A 7,125-nucleotide genomic window follows, 5' to 3' on the forward strand; every position below is an offset into this window, starting at 1 on the left:
GAAACATTACCTTAAGCTGGAAATGGGAGGAGCCAGTTGAATGAGTGGGGCCAGGCAGGACTCCCCTGGTGTCTTTGTTGACTTGTCATTTCTCAGACACAGGGGACACTGAGGGCAACAGTGTTGGCTGACCCACAACAGACACACACGCCTTCATGCCAGCATCTTTCTTTGGATAACCTCCCCGCTGCATTGGATGCTTCCTTTTTAGCAGCTACTCCTTTAGAGAAGGGAGGAGATGGAGGAGCTGCATATCTAGCTGGAAGGGTTTAAATTGTACAGTGAGCAGGATGAGGTCGTGACATGATCAGTCTTTAGAGCAAGATCAACAGACTCATCCAGAGTTTCAGAAGCCTCACAATCAGTCACCTCATCACAGATATAATAAGCTAGAGAGAGCAATATTGCCCCAATTCAGTTTAACTGCTAAGAGTGTTAGGGCTTACTTGATATAGGACCCCAGAATGCAGACTAGTAGGCAGCATGACGGTAAGTAAAAAAAGGATTTAATTTACAAAAAACTCTCTAACAAGAAGAGGCAGGAACAAAACAATAACAGGCTGGCTAGACAGGCATGGCATGGTCCAAAAAGCAAGACATGATCATGATCTGTAAACAAGACATGATTTGAGAAATGTTTCTGCGCCTAATGACAGAACAGGTGTGTATTTATGGAGCGTAAACCAGGTGGAGCTAGGAGACAGATTAGATTGGAGCAGGTGAACCGGATAAAGATAATTAACAGAGAACAAAATGTGACAGGCGCAAAACATGGGTTGAACAGAACGCAAATCCAAGGAAACAAACTAATAGAACCATAACTAGAAAAACATAAAACAAAAGCATTAACAGGAAAATAATCAACAGAAGCATGATTCAAAACTTGAGCAGTGAAAAACATATAAGGAAAAAACCTGAAGCCAAAAATGAAACAACCCTAAATCATAACAAAGAGGCAGAATTCATACACAAAATGACAAAAAGGCTGATTTCCCTGACATAATTGAAGGAATTTTGATTTCACTTCCACTTTGCTACTAGGGGGAATGAAGAACTTCTTCAACTGCTGCATGAATTGGGTATGATTATTGCGGGCTGGTGACTTATAGAGAGCTGATGCCCGCTCCTGGCATGGCCAGATAAAAGGGAGGTTAACATTGCAACCTTAGAGCAGGAAGTGTAGTACTTAGAAGGCTGACATTTAAACATGTTCAGAGTGGCAAGCAATCCATCGTGCCACTCCATTACACTTATCTATGCGTCCAATCTCAGGTTCCTCGCTCACCACTGCGGATTGATGCTGCAGCGCCATGATAGAAGCAGAAATCTGGTTGAGAGTCTCCCTGAGGGATTTGAAAATTGTGTTCTGGCACCAGTATCAACACAAAAAGCTGATTCAGAAAACATACAGTGTTACAAAAGGAACACATACATAACCAGGATGGTAGAAAGTAAAGTAGGACATCACTTAAGGCACTGGAGGTAATGGCATGCTGATGATCAGAAGGTGTCAGAGCTCGTGACATGAAAGAAACAATGTCTGAGAGGAGGACAGGTGGATGGATCTTTAAAAGCTAATCCCCATGGTCACCTGATCACTACCTGGGAGGAGCTTAACATTTCCCTGAGTGGTGCTCTGCACAATTTAGTCAGTATGGCAAACAACATGCCACTGAGCTGGAGTTTGTATTTTATTTCAAAGAGCGGCTCGCTGAATGGATTGTTCTGGTCCAACAATGAGAGCAGCAGATGACCATGTGTCTAGAAGGTTTCACTGCTGAGATTTAATTTCTATTTTCACATATATTTATGAATTAAGTCCACAAATCTGCTGAAAATGATTAACTGTATGTTATGAACAATAAAAAACTGCATTTCACATAACCCCAGAAATGTTCTGAGAGGGTATCCCGGATTTAGGATGCCACCTTCTATTGCTGCAAACACTTTGTGATCCAGTTAAGAGGCAAGCTTCTTCGTCCCACAACCATGAACTGGATAAGATGGATGGATATAGGTGGTTCCCGAGACGGAAGCTACAACTGGAAGCCAACTTCATCTTTGTTGCTTCCTTCTGGCTCAAAAGAAGAGCCTCTGTTAAATCCAGAATAGAATTTAAAATTCTTGTCCTCACATATAAAGCCCTTAATGATCTAGCTCCATCATACATCAGAGATCTGATTGTTCCATATGTTCCTAACAGGGAACTTCGTTCTCAGACTGCAGGTTTACTGGTGGTTCCTAGAGTCTCTAGAAGTAGAATGGGAGGCAGATCCTTTAGTTATCAGGCTCCTCTCCATTGGAACCAGCTCCCGATTTTGGTCCGTCATGCGGACACCCTGTCTACTTTTAAGGCTAGGCTTAAAACTTTCCTTTTTGATAAAGCTTATAGTTAGAGTGGCTTAGTTTATCAGGGAGGGAGGTTGGAGTAAGGGGGAGTCAGGTGTCGCCTAAACCGGCTCAGTTATGGTTGAGGTGCAAACACACCCTCCATTTCTGCTACCTGTATGACCCCCTCTCTTTTCCAATGGTTATAATCAGTCTGACAGAGAGAGGTATCCAGCTCCTTGTTATTTTTAGTATAACAATCACCATTAGTGGGCTCTAGATGGATAAACTTTATCAGTTTATTATTTTACTTAGTTCCCCTACATGTGGCCCGTTCTGGGGTGGCTGGGCTCTGGCAACTCGGTGGTTTGGTCTGGCCTCCCCGCTTCCCCGCGCCATTCCGGACCCTTTGTGGGGTGTCTTGAGATGACATTGTTGTAAATAAGCGCAGTTTAACTGAATAATCTGAACTGAAACTATCTGTGTAGTTATGCTGCTATAGGCTTAGGCTGCTGGAGGACATAATGACCACTTTCACCCTCTTTGCTACATTCTCACACTACTCTCCAACTTGTGTCTACCTGTGACACCTTCTGGAGGGGGGCATTGTCCAAGCTTCTGCTGGCAACAACTTAATGCTCACCTTCTACAGATGTTCCACTTGGCCCTGTCTTTCAGTGTTTATCCCTTTCTCTCTCCTTTATATAGCAATTGTCTGACTCGATGCAATCTGTTGGGTTTCCTTAGTTAGAAAAACTTTGTATCCAATTTGAACAAATAACTGAATCTAACTGCACTGTTCAATGGTTAGGATTAATTGGAATGTATGTACCTGACTTTTGTGAAGTGCCTTGAGACATGTGTTGTGAATTGGTGCTATATAAATAAACTGAACTGAATTGAAATTTTTTTTGGGAGGTGGCACCCATTGTTAAGATGTATTATCAGCTGCTTGACTCGATTTAGTGCTGATTGCTATGGCATGAGTCACCACAAGGTCAACACAGTTGAATGTGAATTTTTCCTGGCGAATTTTTGCAGGCGAATTTCTACAGTTACATTTTTGCAGGCGAATTTCTGCATTTGAATTTTTTCAGACAAATTTGTGCAGGTGAAATGTTTGCTGGCAAATTTTAGGTACAGAAAAAATGCCGTGCATAATTGAACAGGATAAAAATTCAGTGTTATAAATTAAATGTCTAACAAATGCCTGATTCTAATGAGACTATTTTACTTCCATACATTCGGTGCTATGAGCAGCACGTGTACATAGAATCACCTCACCTTTAATTATGACCAATGTCATTTCAACCTGGAAAGACTCACAAATGAGAAAAAAACAGAGATGGCATTTAGAGGAGTTTATTAGCCGATGTTTGCTTTCATTTGGCGCTCGGACCCAGGTGGAAGACATGGATGCTGATAATGACATGAGCTTGAATAAACATCTTAGGGTTAGAATTAGACAAGTCTTCCCCACCGGGATCCTGATTCTGGTGGTGGAGTGGAGGCCTGAGGAGATAAGGGAGTCTGAAGGAGCTTGAAGCCTAATGGTGGAGATGGGGTGTAGGAGGGTTGAAGCTCAGCTAAGGAGCAGGAGATTCCGCATATGAATGTCTTTTAAAGCGAAGCCTTGAGTGATGGTTGGCTGAAGAGGAATGTGGATCAGGAGCTGATTGGTTGGAGCGGAGAACGTGGTTGAGTAGTTAGATGGAGCCGGAGGTGGAGGTGAGTCTTCCAAGTTGAATTTTCATCAAAACTCCATATAGGATAACTTTTCTGGTTGCTGTGGTGTGGTCAGTTAAGGTAGAAACTACAGCACTCTGAGTCACTGGGGAGTAGTATATAAACAGCTGGGGGATGAAAAAATAGTAGACAAGTAGATATGATAAATTGATCTGTTTTCATTACGTTCCCAGTGGTTTATGTGGTATATTTGAATAAATAACTGAATCTGCCTGCACTGTTCAATGATTGAATTAATTGGCATGTATGTACCTGACTTTTGTTAAGTGCCTTGAGACGACATGTGTTGTGAATTGGTGCTATATAAATAAACTGAATTGAAATTTAATTGAATTATATTGTCTTGCCATACTTTAGTTAATTTCTTTGTGTTGAATAGTGTCACTAATATCTGGCCATAGTTGTTCATTCCTTTAGGTTTGAGCAAACATGGAAAGACTTTATTTCTTGTGTTTTTTCCCTGTGTATCTTTAGTTTATTCCCCTTAGGTTAGTATTCGTCTGTGTTAATTTTCTTCCTACCTATCTTCCCACTTATCTTCTGCTTAGCTGCTCCATATTATCTCCTTATTAACTCACCTGCATTCAATGTCATTCTCCACTTGTCCCTTAACACATAAGCTTTTTGGTTCTCAATGTTCTTCGCCGGATCCTCCCGTCTCCATAAACATTAAACTTCTCGTTAGTCTGCATGTCATAATACCGTTCTCGTCATGTGTTTTTCCACCTGTGACTCTGCCCGTGCTCCACATCCTGTTCTCCTTGTGTTTCTGTAAGTTACTTATCACTTTTAGAAAAAAAAACCTTCACAGTGCTGGTCCCAGATTCCTGTCTGCGCTTGGGTCTTACTCATAAACCACAAAAAATAATTCTTGTCATTCTTGTCATATTTTTGCTTGTGTCCTTGAACTGTAGATTCAGTACTATCAAAAGCCTTTTTTCATTCTGACCGGGATTCCTCGGGTTTTTCAAGCAATCTAGGTTTCTGCTATTTTTGTTACCTGCCATTTTTATGTAAAAAGGAAAGAAAAACCTTTTTAAAACGGATTTCATACCTTCGTATAGCTTTCTCCTGCTTGTTGGGCATCTTTCATCTACATTTTCACCTTGCTACTGAGCTGCTTAGAGGCGGCTGTTAGTTGCTGATTGATGGGGCAAGGTTTTAGGAGTCAGAATATTAATAAAGCCTTGAAATTTGCATCACCTGGCCTTTCAAAATGACTATGAATAAGCCATACCCTTAACAAGCTGATAAAGGTTTGAAGCCATGAAAAAAATGAATTGGGCAGATTAGTTAATCTTCTGCTCTCCGGACAGAAATGACGGGAAATGATTCAAAGATTTCTATGTCAAAAGGAAAACATTGAGAAAGATTTCAGAATTTTGAATAAAATTACAATGGTTTTGTGGTATCATTGTATTTAGGAACTAGTAAAACACATTAATAACTAATTGTGAACTAATTGTGTGGTTTTTTTTAAACACAGTAGTAACAATTATTACAACTGCTGCTGAATAAGAACCTACAAAAGTCAATAGTTGTTTTAAAAATATTATTGTATAGAATTTAAAATTATTTGCTATTCTTTTCTTTAAAGAGTAACACAGCTATAACAAGCTGGTATTAGCTTGGTAATTAGTTAAGTTACCACTTTGGATGTCCTTAAGATTGTGTATAGTAAGAAAAAAAAGAAAATATAATGAGACCCGGGGACTCATTAATAAAAGATTGATCAGGATGTATACTAAAAGTGTACGTATGCCCAAAAGCTAAACATGGGAAACGGCAAAAAAAATCCAGACTTATAAAACCATGAATAACCAGCAAGCAATTTCCCCTTTTTAAATCACAGCTGCAACTCAGTGTTTGCGTATAAGGTTCTGCCTCATGTTTTGCCCTCTACATCCTTTGCGTTGACCATAAATGGTTTGATAGCTGCCTTCAGGTCATCTGCCTTGTTGGGTCTGGTGTCTCTCATCAGCCTCTTGATAACAGGGAATATATTTTCTGGCCAATCAAGAACAGGAAGACCATGGTCATTGAACCAGCTTTTGGTACCTTTGGCAGAGTGGGCAGGTGCCAAGTCCTGCTTGAAAATAAAATCAGCATCTCCATACAGCTTGTTAGCAGAGGGAAGCACCTAAAGCCATAAATAGAAATATTTCCATTTCCATATTTCTTGTGAACAATATTTATCTATGCACCAACTGCCAGAGAAAACCCACTGACATTTTCTCTTGCATTTCTTAAAAGTCGTTTGTCCGTTTCTGTGAATGACATTTTTTTAAACAGATTAATTTGTCTTTCTTTCAAGCTAGAAAAAGATGTTCTAAAGTTTTAAACTGTAGGAATTGTAAGATTGATTTTTTTTTTTGGAGTTTTAACCCTAACTTTTAATAAATTTGGTATACTCTGATACTTGTACACTTAACTAATCTGTATGGATTTTGAGGTCATACATGGTCAGGATTTGCTTGAACCTTGAGTTTATACCTTGTGTTATTGTAGAAACTGTTGATGGCAAGACATAAAGACTAATGACAAAAATAAATCTTAATTATAGACACAAATGCAATTTCTAAACACTTGGATAAACCACTGAAATATTGGCCTATTAAAATGTAGCCTTTGTATCAGCCATCAAACCTTGTTTAACATTAGTGCTGAATGACTGCAGCTCTCCTCTTTGGGTTTCCCTTATTATGACACTGAAGAACAACAAAAGACACAGAACCCATAAATTAATTTACAAACACCTGCTGCCAAAGACACACAGCCTCCATCAGGATTCAGTGGAATTGATTGCAATGCATAAAAGAGAGAAACAAAATACACAGAAGCAACATACATACATGCAAGCCACATGGCCATTTGCAAGAGTTACTAAGCTGTTAGAGAAAACCCTTTAATAAGGTTTAATTAGTTTGCATTTACACCGTTTTTCATGTTTAAAAGGTGATAAATTGCATAACTAAAGGGTTCACAATGTAAATCAATGAGGCAGAAATAGAGGGGGTAACTAAACAAAGCCGTGGCCACCTTCCTAATGCT

At 39.6% G+C, this 7,125-nt stretch overlaps 1 long non-coding RNA gene across 1 annotated transcript; it reads right to left on the minus strand.

The window, feature by feature from the left end:
• Positions 1 to 484: 484 nt before the first annotated feature.
• LOC124874779 lies at positions 485 to 1,531 on the minus strand. The gene is made up of 2 exons (XR_007039890.1): positions 1,433 to 1,531; positions 485 to 1,343 (listed from the first exon to the last, which is right to left on the minus strand). It is a non-coding gene; the product is annotated as an uncharacterized LOC124874779 (long non-coding RNA).
• Between the last annotated feature and the right edge of the window lie 5,594 nt (positions 1,532 to 7,125).

Source organism: Girardinichthys multiradiatus, chromosome 10, assembly GCF_021462225.1.
Source record: "Girardinichthys multiradiatus isolate DD_20200921_A chromosome 10, DD_fGirMul_XY1, whole genome shotgun sequence".
In the NCBI taxonomy this organism is placed as follows: domain Eukaryota; kingdom Metazoa; phylum Chordata; class Actinopteri; order Cyprinodontiformes; family Goodeidae; genus Girardinichthys; species Girardinichthys multiradiatus.